This window comes from Lygodium microphyllum, chromosome 3, assembly GCF_053477565.2.
Source record: "Lygodium microphyllum isolate KBCC chromosome 3, Lygodium_microphyllum_v1.1.10, whole genome shotgun sequence".
Lineage (NCBI taxonomy): Eukaryota > Viridiplantae > Streptophyta > Polypodiopsida > Schizaeales > Lygodiaceae > Lygodium > Lygodium microphyllum.
The window spans coordinates 139,607,149-139,628,312 of NC_141137.1; the positions used below are offsets into that span (position 1 = coordinate 139,607,149).

General features: G+C 38.4%; 1 pseudogene; it reads right to left on the reverse strand.

The window, feature by feature from the left end:
- Positions 1 to 5,310: 5,310 nt before the first annotated feature.
- On the reverse strand, positions 5,311 to 6,385 carry LOC148038953 (magnesium-chelatase subunit ChlH, chloroplastic pseudogene; annotated as a pseudogene).
- Positions 6,386 to 21,164: the final 14,779 nt, after the last annotated feature.

The window sequence follows — 21,164 nt, forward strand, 5'->3', positions numbered from 1 at the left end:
TGCACAACCATGAGAGAGAGAGAGAGAGATAGAGATAGATAGATAGATAGATAGAGAGAGAGAGAGAGAGAGAGAGAGAGAGAGAGAGAGAGAGAGAGAGAGAGAGAGAGAGAGAGAGAGAGAGAGAGAGAGAGAGAGAGAGAACCATAAAACAAGAAAGAGGACATGCATGTTTCCACTACAAAGTTGACTTTGTAGTCTTAGTTATCACATAGGTTTGGGAAGGTTTTGGATGTTCAAAGAGGATCATGGATTACTTAAGCCAAAGGAAATAAATTATAGATGGTGTATACACACCTACTTGATTTCTCACTCACTAGGTGACTTAACTAGGAAAGTGTGGAAATATTACTATATACACTATGCTTAGGAAGGCCTATAAGTTGCCTCAAATAAATGTAGCCTCTCATCTCATTCTAGAATTATCCTTGGGGTGTAAGGTTCTTCTTGATGAAGACATCTTGGGCATAAAACTACATGAACAAGGTTTAATAATCCATAATTATTATATCATTCTTCTTTATTGATCACAAAATTGTGTCATCTATTTCATTGACCTAGACATCTCCCATCAATTTATCCTCATATGCCCACATTTAACGTTTTGCTTTTATTCTCACATTCTCTTTTCATCCATGATCACTAAACCTCCAACTTCTATCCCACTAATTTCTCTCCACATTTTGTTGTATTATCTAGGATATGGTTCCTCCTACCATACTTGTGATGGTGTCTCCCCTCAAGTCCTCCATTTAAAATTTCACTAAAAATGTTGATGGACCATGCAAAGGGCACTCTATGATCCATTGGCATAGCTCAGTTTGAATTTTCTAAGTGTTCTCATTGAAAAGCGATTCACATGATCTAGTGACATGGCTTGGTTTGAAGTTTCTAAGTGTTCTCATTGGAAAGTGGTCCACAGTAAACAACTAGTTATGGACCACATATTATCATGATTATTCTTATCATGACAGCAATGAGCTACTTTACTTAGGTAACACATGTATTTCATGAACTATGGCTTTTTTATTACTTCATTTTTCGGAAATGGTGGGGAGATAATTGACTTGCAATTCCTCATGTGCGTACAAACTTATACACCAATATTAGTTTTGTAGGATTGTGTGTGTGTGTGTGTGTGTGTGTGTGTGTGTGTGCGCGCGCGTGCACGTGTGCATGTGCGCACATGCACACACACACGTGCTCATGTGCATGTTTCCACACATGTGCATGCATGCATGTTGTGAGTGCGCATGTGCACATGTGAGCATGTGCATGCATGTGTTGCATGTGTGTGCATGTGTGCATGTGTGTGTGTAGCTTACAATTAGATAATTATAAATGGAATGTAGTGTGAAAGATGTTAAACCTTTAATTAAGAAAAATTGGCTAATGTCAAGTGAGATTGAAATACAAAACACCTATGAAGTATTCAAAAAACTCTAAGTCATTGATATAACTTGAAGAAAACTATGATCATTTGTATAATTCATTCTAAATGATAGGCCACAAGTAAAAAGAGATTAGAATTATTAACATCGCCATGCATAAGTTGTGCCATCTCCTATACAACCAGTAATCATGTTATGAATGCCCAACAAGTAGGTGTTTACCAAACATCTAAATGTAAATCTCATGTAGATATGAATAATTATTTTGAAGTGGGCCAATATTTATAACTTCTTGGAAATGAAAGGCAAACTCAATGATACTAAGCCTAGTACCGAAGACAAGAGAGATTCCAAAAACCATAAAGAAAAGTTGATATAAGTTTCTATGACAATACTAATTAAAGTATCATGTGTGTTTGTGTGTGTTTTCAATAAATCTTTTCAAGCTACAAGAAAAAATGTTCTTCTAAGATACGTAGTACATATGCTTTTGCTTGATAAAAAAAGTTGAGATGGGAAGGGTACCATTCTACATGTAGAGAATTGATTTGCTTACCATGGTTGTGTTCTTATGTGCTTTTTGTGGAATTATTATGCATGTGGCTAAGATTTTGAGTTTGATAAGCAAAATAATCATATTTGAATAGATGTCCTAATATCACACACAATGAGATCACGCAACTTGGAGTTGATTGCTCTATGTATTTTCCCTTAGCCCACTTAGATAACAATAAGAAGAAGGTATGCATTAAAAAGTAGCCTTTTTCCTTTTATAGAAGGGGTGAATTGGTAATGGGAATGCATATACATTTGTAACATAGTTTGACTAAGGGGTTTCTTCTTAGGACATCCACTAGGTGGAAGAGATAAAAGTAAATGAGAAAATATATTCTAGATACTACTTTAAAGAGAGGAAACTGAAAGAATTATTGTGTTTAGGATCCATGGAATAGTAGAAATAAAATTCATGCACCTTTTGTGTACGGATATTCTTTGAACTCACAAGGAGATTATACCCATAGTAGAACTTTTAATATCTGTAAGATGTTAGAATGATAAATATTTGAAAAATGAGAACAAATTGATGGGAGGATTGAAATCATAACCCATGCCTTTTCCTTGCATAGCTCATAGGGTATGTGACGACAAAGACACATAGTTAGAATCATATCAACTCAAAAAAGGACCCTATGTAATAGCCACTTTTGTAAAGGTGAAGTGTGGAACCAAGAAATTGGGTTTTTCTACCTTTGTAATGAGTTGTGTTAATACAAGTTCCTTGATCCTTTTTTGAGTAAAGGATTTGGTAGCTTTGAGAGGGTGCCTTTACACCTTACTACACTCTAAAGTTGTGCATTCTATCCCTTAAGTGGTACACATTTTTGTCTAATATTTGTCTCATGCTTTTCCCATTTGCTGGCTTTTGACTCACACTAGATCTTCTTGACTTACCTTGAGAAAGGATATTCTGTTGATGAGGTGAGGAGTGAATCATTAATATAATAATAATAGTAAGAAACGGCCTAGCAATCCAAAGTCCATGAAAATCTATACATGAGGTTGGTCGACTTAAGAGTCCTCTAGAAATGGTTCAATAGCCATCCTTCCATATTAATGTGTTTGTATGGCATTCTTGTGTGTGGTAAGTGGTGGTTTAGAGTGTATTGATAATGACATTGGGACTTCTAACTATTAAGACATCTCCAAAGTGATCCTCATATGTGTAGTTCTACTAGGATTAGGTATGTTATTTGGAGACTTGGCTCTAATAGTTACACCATTATGATTTCATTGGAAATCTTCTTAGTATTAGGGTCCCATTTTTTTGAAGCCGCTATTAGTAATTTATGAGTAGCTATGTATGAGAAAATGGTTACATTAAATGTGTCCAAGACGTGGAAGATTGTACTATTACATTTGGAAGCAGAAAGTTAATCAATTGAGTAAGACATGGGAGATGGTGCCACTACCTTAGAACAAGAAAGTTAATCAATGAGAGGTTTATAAAGCAAAGGATAAAAGGGAGGATCAATTAGGAGGTGCAAAATTAGTCTTGTCAAAAATTATCTTTTGTTTTCATAGAGGTGCACTGGAAAAGGGTTATACACATGCATATGGAACAAAGTGGAAGGCATTTACCTAGATGTGTGCAAGGAGGAATGTAACCACTTTGCTAACGCCATTCTTATGCATGGAGCTTTAGAAAAATCGATGGAAATCCTTTTATGGCTTGAAGTAGCTACCTAGAACATGATTAGAAAATCATTGATAGTATCTAGAAATGTATGTCATTTTATGATTCACATTCTACCTATGTGAAGAAAGCGGACACCAGCATGTTGCTTCTAGTCTATATTGATGAGACAATATTCTTATAGAATATGTTGACCATGACATCCATGATTTCATAATATCTTTAAAGAATAAGTTTAAATTTGGACCTATGTGAACTACAAATATAAATTGAGGTTGTTGAGGTTATGCGATAGTGTGAGGCATGATGAAGGGATTTCACTAATGCAAGCCAATGTCTATTGGACATGTTGTCAAAATCTATGGGATCCTAGCTTTAAGCCAATCTATACCCTTAAAGAGGACTAAAACTTGATTACTACTATAGGAGAGTTATTGGAATACCCTAATATGTATCATGTAGTTCATGGGATTTCATTTGCAAGATAATTACTTAACCCAATTTGAGCACTAGATTAGATTGGAAATAGAGATAAAGATTCAAATAGTACAAACTCTAAGGAAGCTTCAAGGAAGTAGGGGTTGGGGCATGATTAAACCATAGTTTGATGTTAATATCACTCTCAATTCGATAATCATTATGGTAAAATTAAGATAAATCTACATTTCATCCATTAGGGATTGTGTAGTACTTATTGATTCTCAATTTATTCAATTTTTACCATTGTTGGCTAAATAAACACATAATTTAGGCTCTTTTAAACATGATTTACCAACTTAATTATCTTGTGACTAAAATTTCTACAAGGAGATAATGCATATAAACATAGATGTCAAATCATTTCTATTGGTGCCTCTAAATATGTAGGGTATATGTTAGTTGAGGACCACCAAGGGTAACTTGAAGCCATGTATTCTTCCTCCCAAAGTTGGGGTTGTGCTTCTACATTCACTCTACCTCTTTGACCCTTCATAGTACTACTAGGAAAACAAGATGTTATCTTACATCAAAGAGTGCAAAAGAGACCAAATCTTGTAGGCATGTTCTTAGAAATAAAGATCTCAACAACTTGATATTTGATCCCCTTCTCAACATAGCCCCTCAAGGTAGGTTGTGTTGATGAAATTACATGGTAAATTAGATTAAATTCCCCCCTAGTTTTTAGCTTTTGGATCAAAGATTTTATTGATATCTAACCATACTTGCTATTCTTGACCATTCTTGTAAAAAGTGGGGATAGACGGGTAGGACACGGGTTAGCATGGGAATACCCAGTTATATTGACAGGGTATATAAGGTGTTGAGAGACCCAATTAGGACATCAGTTATCAATAATCAAGTCTCTCTTTTCTCCTTCCTTCCAGCTTTCATGGCTTCCCTCCTCATTCTCTCTCTTTTCCTGTCTTTCTCTCTCTTCAACTAGTCTATCTCTCTCTTCTTCTCTCATCTTCTTCCTCTTTCTCTCTCCTCTTTGCAGTCTCTCCCTTCTCTCCTTCTCTCTCCTAGGTCCCCTTCATTACAGTTGGTATCAGAGCTTAGTTTTTAGATCCTTGCTTTCTCTCTCCTTTTCCTCAAATCTAGTCTCATTTTAACCCTACTTTTCAGGTACACAGGCAGAGATGGTAGCCTTTCTTGGAGTCTTAAATGGAGCTTGGACCAAAAATGGAGGCAGAAAGACAAAAATGGTAGGTCGTTTTTCAACATTGAGGTAAAAATTCTAGGGTTTTAGTGGAGGAGGACACTGCGGCACTTAGAGGGAGCACTGGAGTGACCAGTGGGCATTCCCAAGAAGAAGACAGGCAGCATTGAAGACTTTTCAAAAGAAGACAGGCAGCATTGATCCTTCCTTTCTCTCTCCTTCTTTCTCAACCCTTGCACTAGTTTTGTTGGGTCTGAGTCAAAGTAATGGCTCACATCTGTGAGTGATATCTTTGAAGAGTCCAAATTCTGGAATGTAGCATCCGCAGTGGCAAGTGCCACTTCAAACACTTTGCCGCTTCGCTTCCATTCCTGTGCCAGGAGCATCTGAGTCAAATGCGAATGACTTACGCTTCAAGTACATCTCCTGGAGTTGTTGTTCACTCTCCCATGAAGAATTCTCCACTGCCAGACTTATGTTAACTGAGTAGGAGCTTGAGGCATTTGAAAATATCCTTGTAGCAGCATCTCTCAATGGAACTCCAAGTTTCTTCGCTTGCTCCAAAGCATGCTTTCTTACAAAATTCATCTCAATAGGCTCATCTAATTCAACAACCATTTTCACTGCCCTGTCAAGCAAGTTCATCTGGTTTATAAATAGATCTCTGAAGACACCCGAGCAATTTACTACCACATCAATTCGAGGTCTTCCAAGCTGCTCTACAAGAATAGCCTCAACTTTGTTAACCCGTCCAAGAGCATCAGGTTTAGGCTCCACTCCGAGTAGCCAGAGGACTTGGGCAAGGGATTCCCCATATGTTTTGATGTTATCAGTACCCCAGAGGACCAGAGCTATGGTTTCTGGATAGGCACCTCCAACCTCTTGCTTTTGCCTTTCCAGAAGCCTGTCAGCTACAGTCTTGGCACATTGCATAGTAGCAACCGTGGGGATGGCTTGAGGGTCTAATGCATGAATGTTCTTACTGGTTGGTAAAACCTTTGGGTTCCTGATGGGGTCTCCACCAGGCCCAGGTTCCACATACTTGCCTTCCAGTGCATCTTTGAGACTAGAAACCTCATAATTGGCTTCCACCTGTTTTAGGCACTCATCGAGAAACTCAAACAGAGTCCTCATCTTTTGGTTCTGTCGAAGGGACACCATGTCCAAGCACATAAGTATTTCTTCAGGAGTGGATGCAAGACAGGGATGAAGTCACTATAGATGTACTCGAAGCTCTGAGCAAGGCGACTCCTCTCACCGTTCAAGTGGTTGAGCTCGACAAATATGCGGACACCTACTAGCAGATCTGATGCAGCGTTGAAAAGGTTTCAAGAAAACATTCTTCAATAACCACAAAAGAGTAGTAGCAGCTTCTGCAGTCTCCACATAGGCTCGAATATCTTCACTATGAGCACAAAGATTGCCTAGTATAAGTGCAGCATCCTCCTGGGCCTTCGCAGATCCTGTCGCAATGCTGCATGCTATCTGCTACATTAATTTGTTGCCCTGCATTGCATAAAGCAAACATAGAAAGACTTGCTTGAAATGCTCATGCTACAAAATGCTTCGTCCATTCTACAGCAGCTTTATCATGGGTTTCTTTATCAGTCAAGTACAACCGCGCAATACTGCCCACAAGAGGATCATAAGGATTGGCATCTGTCAACAATGAGCATATGGACAATAAAACCTTTGAAATAGTGAAGGCTGGGCTCCAGTTGTCTTTGAGAATGTCAAGGCATATCTCCCCATTGTTGCTTATATTGCAGTGATAAGTACATGTTCTAAACAATACATCTGGGGGTTTGAAAGGATAATCAATAGAAAACATTATATCCAAGAAGAACAGCCCACCTTGATATCGTGAACCAAGAGGTCATGTGATGGTATCAATCTTGAAATAAGCATATATGAGCTCAGAATCCACCTTTGGTTCCTTGACTTTCCTCCTAACCATGAGCAAGTATTGACAAGGCCATCAAACACATCAATTCTCAATTGCACAGGAGTGGACGTTGGGAAGAGGCGTTGTGTCATCCACCAATATGAAACCCATGGCAAGTAGTGGGTCACTGTTAAGAACCAGCGGTCTCTAAGCACCTGTGTGGACATTGCCTGCTTGAACTCTTCAGGACTCACACCAGATCACTAGCAATTTGTGGCTGGGACTATCATTCCCACTCCAGATAGCCTGTGTGGAAGGTATCTGATACATCCCACATAGCATAGCCTCCAATAGATTGGCCTACAACATAGAACCTTGCCCCAAGAGCTTGTCTGCTAATTGTTCTATGTCATATGATTCACTCTTGATACTATGGTGTGGATTTGGGTCACTCTCTCCGTATCCAGCCCTCGTGGATGGTTGCTATTAGATTGGTTGTGTATGTGGCAATGACATCAGGATTGGTTTATTAAGGGTATCATCATATTCTTTGACATATGCCCTCAAGGACATGTATTGAGGGTATCATCAAAAATGTGTTTAGCTGGGCAATTCTGGATCACAGAACTTTTTTTGTCTGAAGCAATCTATATTATTTAGAAGCATTTCCAACAATCTCTGGGTCTCTCTGAAAACCAAAGCTTCACATCAGTTTATTGATCTGCCCAATGAAAAGGAAATTGGAAAAGCGCTACCAGCTTTAAACTTGAGGGGTTTTGAAGCAATGGAATGCATTGGATGTGTGAGGAATCATGGGGTATATGCCTAAAGTGTAGTGATTTAGTTGTAAAGCTAAGGCTTGGCAATTTGATTCTCTTGATAGTGGCACTTATATTCTTATATTGGTATGAAGATGTTTATGCAAGTGGCAATGGTACTCACGGGGTATGCCTATGCCTTTGATTGGCAATCTTGGTAATGATGCTTATGATTGGTCTTGAGATGTCATGTCTGGTAAGGTTATGCTTTTGTTGGCAATGTATTATCCCTAATCAACAAGGATTTGGTTCATATTGGCAATGGTTCCCACACATAGTGATGCATGGAAGTTGCAAGTATTGCAGGGATGCAGACTCTGGGAGCTGCTGACAAAAGTTGATTATAGCAAAACCTTCTTGTGTGATTGAGTGTGGGCTCTATAGCTTGATTTGAAGAGGGCATCCTCCCCTTCGATCTGAACTAAAAATCTCCCCATTCTACCCTACTGTTTGGGAGATACGCTCAACTTTGTGCTCAGAGGTACTGTGGGACAGCAGGCATCAGTCCTACACAGTCAGCCCGCAAAAGTTGATTACAACAAAGCCTTATTGTGTGATTAAGTGTGGGCTCTATAGCTTGATTCAAAGAGGGCATCCTCCCCTTTGATGAACTATAAATCTCCCCTTTCCGCCTTACGGTTTGGGAGATATGCTCAGTTTTGTGCTCAGAGGTACTGTGGGACAGACAACAGTCTTACACAGTCAGCCCACAAAAAGTGATTATAGCAAAGCACTAATCATCTACTGTTAGAGATATTTTTACATAGCCTCATAGAGGGATCGAAGGCTTTCATTTGAATAAAAAATTTTGGCGATCGGAGCTTTCTAGCTCAAGATATCATCATTTCTGTTAATAAGGGGTCTGGTGGACTGCACTTGGGATGGTAGGCCACAAGGGTAAAGCAAAGGCCCAGGAGGACTTTCAGGGTGAAATAAGGGACTTCCGTGCCTCAATGAATGATCCTAGATCAGCCCAAGAGTATCGTGAAGACATGTTTGAAGAGGGTGCCCCCGAGATAGACCGCTTATCTATGCTCAACCAAACCTTATGCCAACATGAGACCCGTCATGCTGAATGACATCAAGAGATGGAGCAACGCCACAGGGAGATGGAAACCCGCCAAGATCACCGTCATTCTGAGATGATGGCCAAGATGGACTTACTCATACAGCGCATGGGCGCCCTCATTCCTGCCATTGCCCCCCCCTCGGATCGACCCAAGGAGTATGTCCCTCCTCGAGAGGCTAACCGCCCTCATTCCCGCCATTGCCCCCCCCCTCGGATCGACCCAAGGAGTATATCCCTCCTCGAGAGGCTAACCGCCCTCCCCCCTTGGAGACCGGGCATAGCCCACAAGGTCTCGATGGTACCCATGGCCTTCCCCATAGCACCTATGAGCTAGGTGAGCCCCCTATGCGACATGATGAATCCATTCTCCCATCACCTGTGACGAACCCTTCTAGCCCATCCTTGGGACAGTAGCTCCCCCATAGTGGAAGCTATATGCAAGGGAAAAATGCAAATTTTGGGCAGCATGCACATGGCAGTTTTGGGCAACATGGCCATTTTGGACAGCAAGGTCCTAATGTGCAATTTGGTCCTCATGTAATGCATGGACAGCATGGCCCCCGTGGAAATTTTGGATAGCCACGGATTGGACAGCAAGGCATGTATGGGCAGCATGTAGCACATGGCATTCATGGACAGCAAGGCCCTAATAATCAGTTTGGTCCACATATAATGCATGGGCAGCATGGTACCCATGGACATTTTGGTCAGCAAGGCATGTATGGGCATTCTCACAGACATTATGAGTACCATGACCATTGGCATGGGTTCGATATGCAAAGGCAAGTGCATGCGCCTACTTATGGTCAACATGCATATGATGAGTGTGAATATTTTGAGCAGCATGCATCTGATGACTATATATGTTCTTATGAACTACATTCTGGTCACATACATGGACAACCATCTAGACAGCATTATGTACATGGACAACATCATGCAAATGTATATGAGTATGTACATGGGGAACAACATCATTATCGGCAATGGAGTGCTCGATATCATCAGCCACTTGATTATTACTATAAGCAACATGCGCATCCTTATGAGCCACATGATACTTCTCAAGAACGATGCCATGATGAGAGCATCTCACTACCACAGGCTCATGAGCAGATGCCCTATCAACCCAAGTCCCTTACCTTTGAATACCCAGTAATAGCCATGCATGTGAAACTCATGGACATGAAATGCCTAGGGATTGATGCATCGAATGCTGTATTGATTGCAGCCTCATCTGCTCCAGTCCGATTTGACCTAGTGGTTCCCAATGAGTTTATGGACAAGTCAATGCATGCTACCGTATGGGTCGGTAAGGATCTTGTGCCACCATCAGTGCTTCACAATGACACCATGAATTACTTCTATGATACAGCTGATGCATTGGATCACAATTATCCTTTTGACCCCGGTGGTAGTATGGTGACCCATGCTTGTATGGATGACCCTTGTGCTCTTGATGCTTATTATGGAGGTTATCCATTTGATCCCGAGGAATGGAATGGTCTTGAAAGACCCCTATGTTGATCAGCATTTCACCAGTGTAGTTCTTTCCCTACTCCAAGGATGCAATTTTGATTGAGCAGTAGCTAAATTTGCCCCAGTCTGAAATGCAGACAACTTACAGACAACATACTATTTCAGAACAGTTTTTACCTTGCATTAATGACAGTTAAGTGTCACCTATATGGCTTGAAAGTACGCTTCATGAGCTTTGTTTTGACATGTCACACGCCTCAATCGGAGCTGCCCATAGGAAGTTATGACCAGTTTTCTCCAGCAGGCCTATTCTAGACAGCATGTTGTCCATTGTTTGTCAGCCCCTAATTGTCAAGAATTGGAGGTCAAACTCATTATACATCATATACACAATTCTATGCCCCAATTCCACATGAGATTGTACTTCCCCATACCTATATTCTCCTTTGTAATGCTGAGCAGAGTAGTACTCTGCAACCCCCCCTCCTTTTTTCGTTGTGAGCCATAAGTCCTCCTTTTGTTTTTGAGGGCAAAAACCTTCAGGGTCGGGATGGAATCTAAAAGAGTGGGGATAGACGAGTAGGACACGGGTTAGCATAAGAATACCCAGTTATATTGACAGGGTATATAAGGTGTTGAGAGACCCAATTAGGGCATCAGTTTATCAATAATCAAGTCTCTCTTTTCTCCTTCCTTCCAGCTTTCATGGCTTCCCTCCTCTTTCTCTCTCTTTTCCTGTCTTTCTCTCTCTTCAGCTAGTCTTTCTCTCTCTTATTCTCTCATCTTCTTCCTCTTTCTCTCTCCTCTCTACAGTCTCTCCCTTCTCTCCTTCTCTCTCCTAGGTCCCCTTCATTACAATTCTTTGCTCATTTATATGGTTAATTAATCAAGTGATAAGATGTAAAAAAATTACTGACGATGTATATCAATAGTGCATATCAATGTGTTTATTGCAATTTACAACAATTTACTTGGGGCTCTTTAGAAACAACTTCCCATGTGCGCTTATAAGTAAAAAGGAATGTGACTTGGTTAGACCATGCATGGAAACCTTGAACATTGCTCTTTGGAAACATTTAAGCTAAAACTTGCCTCTTAAAGGTGTTTATAGGGGACCAACATCATATACCTCTTTTATGATTTTGGAGAAAACTCACATATAACTATAGTTGAAATACACTTATCATAATGCTTATGATTTTGTGAATTAAAATTAGATGTAGCTAGTCATCTAGCTTGAGAAGGGTTGCATCATAAATGCATAATATCATGATAACTTAGTAAATTCATGCTTTTCTTTGCAAATTTCCTTTTTTTTTTGCTTTATCTTTAGTTTTTATGTGAGTTGATTTTCTTCTCTCATGTTGATGCTTCTAGAATTCTTTATTGCTATGGGTTTATCAAGCATCTCAATGCCTATACATGTATTAGAAGTAGAAGAGGAGGAAGTCTAGAAGTTCAAAATCAGTCGTACTACTTAGATAGATTCCATATCACAAATTTCTTGTTTCCACCAAAGTTGTGAATGAATGGGAGAAAATAAACTTCTTAGGAAGGATATGAAGCAAGAGTAATCATTAGGAGACACTAGCAACTTTCCATTAAGGACTTGTCCAAGTACACAAGAAGCACCCATAACCAAGCTTGTAGAAATTAGGGTTTTCTTATCTCATTATCATTCAAAGAAAATAGATAGGTGAAATTATCATATCATCATCTTTTAGTGATGTTAAAAATTCTAAAAAATTTGGATTGTATATAAATATATTAGACAAAAAACTAGGTTGCACCTTGTGGTTATGGCTCCCACAATTTTGAACTTGTTTGGAGGGCATATATGATGGCCTTTAGGCTCACATGACCTAGAGTGCTTATAGGAAAATGTAATTTGGTAATTTGGGCTAAGTATTAAGTTTAATATATCTAATATTGAGGATTATAATTTGGAGTTCTAGGTGAAGAAAGAGAGGTGTGTCACGTAGCTAGATTGACCTAGAAATGCAATGCATGATATGTGAATTGAGAGAAGGATAGATTATGGATGCTAAGCTCCCATACCATGTAACGAGAATGTATTTTGATTAGGACCAACACAATAATATGAAATGATGGGAAAACTATGTGTGTGTGTGTGTGTGTGTATGCACGTGTGCGTGTGCGTGTGCATGTGCGTGTGCGTGCATGTATGTGTGTGCATGTGTGTGTACGTGCATGTGTGTGTGTATATGTGCGTGTGCGTGTGCGTGTGTGTAGAACATACTTATGTTGATCTATTAATCTTGGTTCCGTTACATAGGCAAAGTAAACATTAGTTTAGCGGCTCCAAGGGCCCATAGTTGTGGATTCTTACTATTCAACATGGATTTTTGGCCCTACATTCATTTCACTTTATTGAAGCTTCAAAGTCTTGCCGCATGTAAAACTTGTGCTTACATGAATAGCTACAACAAAGATAAAAACTTGCATCATTGATTTTGGAAATAAAGTTGTAAACAACATCATGTGGATCACTAAACATTTTGAAATTAAAAAATGACATTTTTTCTCAATTATTCCAACACATGGAGTACCAAAACATGGAGATTAGAGAGGTGATCCTATGAATGCTTGTAAAGTACAATCATTTCAAAAGCCAATTGTTGATTTTGGTGGGAAAATGAATACATTAATTGTCATATTGTGTAAGACTATGAGTAAAAACATTTGGAAATATTAGCCATCTATTTTTTAAATATTGTGTATAGTACACATTTGGCATAATCACTTTTTATTGGAGCTCACAACAAGTGAAAATCCATTTTTCTAGAAGATTGAATAGCATGAATAGATCTTCACAGAGTTGCACTATAGCCATCTGGGGGATGTACCAACTAAAACTAAATTGGTCTAGAATATTGAATAGTAAAAATTTCTATGAGGGCCCTAGGTGTAGATAAACTTCAAAAGGTCAATGGGTTGCATGGGGTATATGAAACATTGACCTTAAAGGGAGTATTGATAAGTCAAGTGTTAATAGGAAATGTGGAAGGCTATAATCAAAGGCAATCAAAGAACAAGTGATAGATTTATTTTATCTTGGATTATTATTATATTATTTTTTATACTTCAAAGAAGTATGATTATCATGATTGTATTATTTTGTGAGAGTCGGATGCACTGCCATGCACATTGTATTTATAACCCATAGTTGTAGTTGTCACACCCCCAGTTGTTGAGTGGGTTGTGTACATTAAGTTTTACTTGCAATAGCATAGGCTAGGTCTATTTAGGTTAAGGCACAAGCAAGCTGAACAATCTTAGACCCCAAAATGAGGATATGAAGCCTAAAAGAGGTTGCAAACCTTAATTCATAGTTGTGAAAACCTTGAAATGCAAATGGGATGCCACCCTAGAGAAATGACCTAATCTTAACCCTAATCTTGGTCTATATAAGGATGGGAGGTCTTAGTTATACTCACCCTCTTAGTGCATCCATCCTACAGAAGCTCTATCATTGCAACTATTCACTTCTTCTATTCTATCATATTAATTCCATTGTTGAGAGTAAATGAGAGGCGTGTTGAACAAGGGACTAAGGGAAGGTGAAGCTTTATGATGCCTTGCTTCTTTTCTTTATTTTTTCTATGAGCTCCTCTATCATTGGTATGTTCAATAATGGATGTGGAGGAGCGATGGCATGTGATTGTGTTCTTTGTGTCATGGAACCATCTTTGAAACTTCAAGCTCTCAAACTACAATATGGAAAGGTAACATAGGTGACTTCACTACACCTCAAAGCTAGTCTTGTGTTCTTGCTTTCTTGGGTTGGAGAGAAGGATATATGGTTAGTTATAGTGGAGTGTCAAGAAGACAATGTGAGATATTTTCACCAAAGGGAGTTGCTGATTCTAAAATAATAGAAGTCTATCCAATGTCTTGGTGGATTGGTATGTGTATAATCTAAGAAGCTCATCCATAAGTATATAAAGGCATTTCACTATAGATAACTTCAAAATATATCTGGGTTAGTTCCAACACATTATATTCTTTTTAGCTTATGAGTTACTTGTAGCACATGATAAGGGTTTGAGCTTAAATGGAGTATTGATAAGTCTAGATATTTCGAGACTAAGACCTAATGAGGTTTTTTGCATTGCATTGAGTTAAATGGCATAATCTATCACTTGTATAGGTTCTTATCAGTCCCTTTGAGTTTCATTATTGTGAATGTACTCCTTGAGTGGGTATTTAACACATTACTATAACATCAAATCCGTAAAATATACAAAATGTTTAGCATCCAGTTTGTATGGCTATAACTACTGCAAAATATCTAATTTTTTATATAACACAATATTAGAGAATTTGGGAATTTCCCAAGTTCCAATTTCAAATAAGTGATCAAATTTTTACCACATGGCTAAATCTTGATCCATATTTGAAAGCAGGATTTAGGAAGATAGCTTATATAATAGTATTTAGGGTACACTCCACCTTTAAGTAAGATAACAAGATTTGACCATGTGGGCAAATAATAAAGGTATCAGGGGTTCCCAAAGTGCATGGAAATTCATGAATTCCCTAATATAGTGTTATATGTTCAACATGTACACTTATAAGATATCACAAATTATCCATGGTTCTCAAAGCTTTAATGCCTCCATTATGAGGATAAGACATATGAGAGCCTAGAAATTTATTGGGTCTTAACTTTCCAATGAGGTCTTTGTGGCTACAATGGTGATAATGTGACCTATGCAGGCATAGGCTATGGGTTAGATGGAGTTCTTAACTTAGTAGAAACACAAGGCACATTGCATATAATCACAATGTGTTTCACTTATTAGGGATGCCTATTTTTGGCTTCAAGGGCAATGAAAGTTTCCTTGGCTAGGGGTTCCTAGGGGGTGAATGGCACCCCTTGTGGTGCGCAGATCGGTCGCTGTATGCTCACATAGTGAATCCCGGAAGGTCCCCAAGAACAATGAACTCTACCTTTTTGCACAAATTACAATGTAAAAAGCATGAACGACAAGAGCAAGAGACCAATTGGGTTCAATCTCCCCCCATGCCTTGTGTGAGCGCTTCACAAAGCATGTATTTTATATATATTTCCATCTTCATGCTCAATAATAGCCCAATTTACAAAAATATGACAAGCTTTTAGCTTTTGAGTTTGCTTTTACAAAAATAGGAATAAAGCTAATGGACGGTGCCCATAGAGTCTGGCATGCCCAATACAATGTCCAAATAGAAATAACATAACCGTGCGCATGGGCGCATACAAAATAATAGATAATCGATGCCTCAATAAATAAGCATGACAAAATATAGGCGTGGCGCCTATCAAAATATAATCCATAGATCGAATACTCGCTATCCTTCAATGCTTTCCTCCGCCACTGCTGCTATCTCTACACATCAATTGAAGCATTCACAATCGTTAGTAAAATAATACAATTAAACCGACAAAAGTGAATACCTAGCAGTCTTCAGCTACATAAATAAATCAACTGGTTAGAAATAAATCCTAACCTTAATTTATTACGAGTGCGCACTCTAAACTCATAAACGTTTATTAATTTAATATGCATTTTGCGGAATCACCCGCTATGGAATCACCCATGTACACACTAAATTAATGAAACGCCTGAAAAGGACAGGCGTTCCCATCAACTTCTCGCACAAAGAATCCACTTTGTGTATGAGCCCCGGTAATCAAAATTTACGGAATCCACCGTAAAACCTCACGGAATCCACCGTGGAATATGCCTCTTGGCATCATACCCGCGGGGTGGGATAGCAATTGACCTCAATTGCTATTAGCTCAATGTGGAGCTAACAGAGTGGGGAAAGCATTTAAGTCTCTAGCGTGCATCCACTGTGCTTCCTCTACAGGATGGTTCTTAAATTTAACTAGATATCTAGAATACCTTCGGCCAGTTCTAGTGGTCATAAAGTCAGTGTCCATGATAGCTTCTGATTCAAGTATTTCAGTCTCTTCCTCTAATAAAGGTGGGTTTTCATAAACAGGGTGGACAGGTAATTGGCCTCTAAATGGTCTCAATAAACTAATGGTAAATGTATTGTGAATTTTCCAATGAGATGGTAATTCTAACTTGAATGCATTGTCATTAATTTTATGAATGATTCTAAATGGTCCATAGAATCTAGGAGCTAATTTGAGAACTGGATGTCTATCTACACTTTGCAGTCTATGTTTTTCTATTCTCAGCCAAACATAATCATCAACTTTGAAATTCATAGCTTGTCTTTTCTTGTTGGCTTGTTTGGTATATGATTGCTGGGCTTTAGCAATCATATCTTTAACCTCATCAAAAATACTGTTATGCATACTAGCAATATCATCAGCACTCTGAATTCTATTAGACAAAGATGCAACAGGTGTAGATAATCTATATCCATAAATGATTTCAAACGGTGCTTTCTTTGTAGATGTGTGCGGTGTATTGTTATATGCAAACTGTAATAAAAGCAAATGAGTGTCCCATGTCTAAGGTTTAGAGATAGTATATACACGTAAAAGATCTAGAATGGTGCTGTTTGTGGCTTCTATTTGTCCATTAGTTTCTAGATGAAATGCAGAGGAGAAATCAATCTTTGTGCCTAGATTAGCAAACAGGGTAATCCAAAAATTGTTACAAAATCTAGAATCACGATCTGAAATGATAACTTTTGGCAATCCATGGTTAATAAAAACAGTTTTCAAAAACAATTGTGCTGCTTGTGATGCTGTTAAAGTTTTCTTACATGAAATGAAATATGCTTGTTTACTAAATCTATCTACAACTGTCCAAATCATATCATGGCTAGATTTAGTATTTGGTAAACCAGTAATGAAATCCATAGAGATTTGTTCCCAAGGTTTAGATGGAATAGACAAAGGCATAAGTAATCCATACTATTTACCATGATGTCTCTTAACTCTTTGACAAATCAAACATTCAGAAACAAAGTTAGATACATCTGCATCCATATGCGGCCAATAAAAATCTTCAGTTAACATACGTAATGTAGATATGATACCTCTATGACCTTGATATGGGGGACAATGAATTTCATTCAAAACAAAAGATCGGAATGGAATTGTAACACACAGTCTCTTTTCATAAAACATAAATCCATCATTATATGAGAATGAATCAACAGGAATGAAATTATTTTGAACTAATTTGTTCCAATCAGAATGAAAAGTAATATCCTGGTGATATGTATCTTTCATAGCAATCCAAGAATCAAAAGATATAACATAAATATTATGAATGGCAGGTCTTCTACTCAATGCATCAGCCACTACATTTTCTTTTCTAGGTTGGTATTGAATGATAGGATGAAAACTTTGAATAAAGGAAGCCCATTTGATATGACGGTCAGAGATTTGGGGTTGACTAAGTAAATGTCTAATACTTTGTTGATCGGTCTTTATCATAAATTCTGAACCCATTAAGTAGTGTTTCCACTGTCTTAATGCTTGTACAACTGCTAATAGTTCTTTGTCATATGTGGAATATTTCAGCTCAGAGGGTTTTAGCTTACAACTAGAATATGCTATAGGATGATTGTCTTGCATAAGTACGGCTCCTATTCCTGATCCACTAGCATCGGTCACTACTAGAAAGAATGGTCTATTAAAGTCAGGCAACTGTAGAATAGGGGCATTGGTTAATGCATGTTTCAGTAAGTCAAAGGATTTCTGTTGATTTTCAGTCCATTGATAAACTATTCCTTTCTTGAGAAGTTTGGTTAATGGTAAAGCAAGTAATGAAAAATTACGTACAAACTTTCTATAAAAACTAGCAAGACCAAGGAATGAGCGTAACTCATGCACGTTTTTAGGAACATGACAATTCAATATTGCATCAATTTTCTTAGGATCAACTTTAATTCCATCAGATGATACAATATGACCTAAATACTCAATTTCTGTCTTAAAGAATTCACTCTTTTCAGGATTTGCATACAGTTGATTTTCTTTCAATAACTGAAAAACCAATGACAAATGCTCATAATGTTCTTTCTCATTTTGACTAAACACCAAAATATCATCAAAGAAAAAAATTACACAATACTGATATTTCAAAAAGATACGGTTCATCATTCTACTAAAGGTAGCAAGTGCATTAGTCAATCCGAATGGCATGACCAAAAATTCATAATGACCAAACTGTGTTCTGAATGCAGTTTTGAATATGTCAGACTTATCTAGCCTCACCTGATGATAACCAGACTTAAGGTCAATTTTACTAAATATAGAAGATCCTTGCAGTTTGTCCATAAGGTCATCAACTCTAGGAATAGGATACCTATTCTTTACAGTGATCTTATTTAAAGCTCGGTAGTCAATACACATACGATAGGTATTATTCTTTTTCTTGACTAACAATACAAGTGCACCGAATGGAGAACTGCTAGGTCGAATCAAACCTCTATTTAGTAATTCCTCAACTTGACTCTGGATTTCTTTTTGCTCTATCTGGTTGTGCCTATATGGTGCTTTGCAAGGTGGTTGTGTGCCAGGGATCAAATCTATTTTATGGTCTTCTGGACGTGAAGGAGGTAAACCTGGTGGTAGGTCTTCTGCAAAACAGTCTTTAAAATATGCAAGAAATTCTTTATGCCTAGGATGCATATGACTTTCCTTTACTTGCAATTCATTCACCCAAATGAGATAGGTTTTACTACTCTCGCGTAATGCACGTTTAGCTTGAGTATGCGAAAGCAGTGGAAAAACATTAGATGCATGCATACCATATAATGTAATAGATTTTCCTTGAAAATTAATATTCATTGTATGTGTGGAATAATCTATATCTGGATTATGCTGGTGTCGCCAAGGCATACCTAGAATAATGTCACTCGACTGTAATGGAACAACTAAGAAATTTCTTCTTTCAGTGTATTGGCCAATTTGAATCTCTAAGTCTTGCACTTCTTGTGTACCATTATACCTAGTGCCTAGAAATACAGCTTTTATGCGATAATGCGTAGGTACAGTCTGTAATTTCAATTCCTTTACCAATTTTGCTGAAATAAAATCATGAGTGCTACCGTCATCATGCAAAATAGTCTTTTCCTTTTCATGCACCAAACATTTCATAGTCAATAAAGAATGTGGAGTAGGCATACCTGGTAAAGTATCGGAAGTAGTAGTAGTGTCGTCCTCATCTTCAGTGAAATCAGGCATATCCTCATGTTCGTCTTCGTCCATGGCTCCAAGATAGTTGATATGAGCTGGTGGCTTCTTTGAATGACAATTTGCTGCTAGATGTCCAGGTTGGTGACATTTATAGCATACTATTGGCTTGGCTTTGGTTACATTATTTGCAATGGCAAGAAGTCTAGGTACATTTGGATTTGGCTGTGGAATAGGCTTAGAATTTGGATTGACATTGGATGGTAATGCAGGTAGTTTAGCCCAATTCTTGCGGAAAGATGATGAAGAGAAACGACTTGGATTAAATCTTCTAAAATTGGAATTGAATTGTTTAGATCCATAATTACCATTGGCTTGGAATTGCTGTGGTCGTCTGTCTCTACCGCGTAGCTTATCTTCAGTGTCATGAGCTAGTGAAATGGCGTCTTCAAGAGTAGCAGGCTTGAACATGTTCACTTCAGCGTAGTAATGCCCAAGAAGTCCAGACATATACTTCCGCTTATGTGTCGTCTCTGGTACATCTTCAAGCATGCGTAGCTATAGGAGTGCATTCCAAAAACGCTATGTATACTGACGAATAGGCTCACGATCCCGTTGTTGAAGTAGATCCCATTGCTTGATAGCCTTTTCATGACATTGCGGTGGAAGGAAATTCTGCATGAACTTCTTCTTGAAATCTTCCCAAGTAGCAGGACATTCTATGCTCTTGCGTACTACAGTCCACCAAAGTGATGCTCTGTCTACCAAATGATTAGTAACACACTTGATTTTATCTTTTTCTGGATAAGTTTCCTCATGGAAATAGTCATCAAACTGACTAATGAATGCTAGAACAGTCTTTCCTTCTCGTATACCATTGAAAGTGCGAAATTTGAAACTTCGTTTACTTATCTTTGATTCCTTGCGAATGGTTTGAGCTTCAAGGGTGGCGTCGATGGTACGTCGAATCAAATCTTCAGCTTGAGGTTCTTCTTTGTCGGTAGACGCTCTTTGTAATTTTGCTAATTGCGCTTGCAATGCTTGCCTAGCCCTTCGTTCTTCTTCCAATTGCATCATGATTAAGTCCAGCTTTTGCTCCATCGTAGGCTCAGGTAGGTCGTCTTCAGCCATAAGATCATCCATATGTAGTTCCGTCATCCTGTAAAACTCAAAAGACCTTTCTCACTCAAAATCAGGTTAGCGGGATGAGTGTAGCTCAAGTTCAGGGTTACAAGGCTTATGTGTTTTTGGGTATTTCTTTCTCAATCTTCAGAAAATCTGCGATTTTTCCTTCTTCGTATGCTGAAAATGCTTCAACAAACCTGCATATGGGTAGAATACCTTCCAACGAACAACTTTGCAGTTCGGAGTTTCTGCGTAGGAATAGCCCTTCTAGGAGTTTTGAGCACAAGTCAGTTCTGACTCCAGTTGACTAGTCTGACTTGCAAAGTTGCAGACTTAGGTGACTTGCAGAGTTGCAGACTTGCAGAACTTAGCCGACTTAGTGAACTTGCAGAACTTGATCACAGATGACTTGCAGAACTTGATCTCTAAAG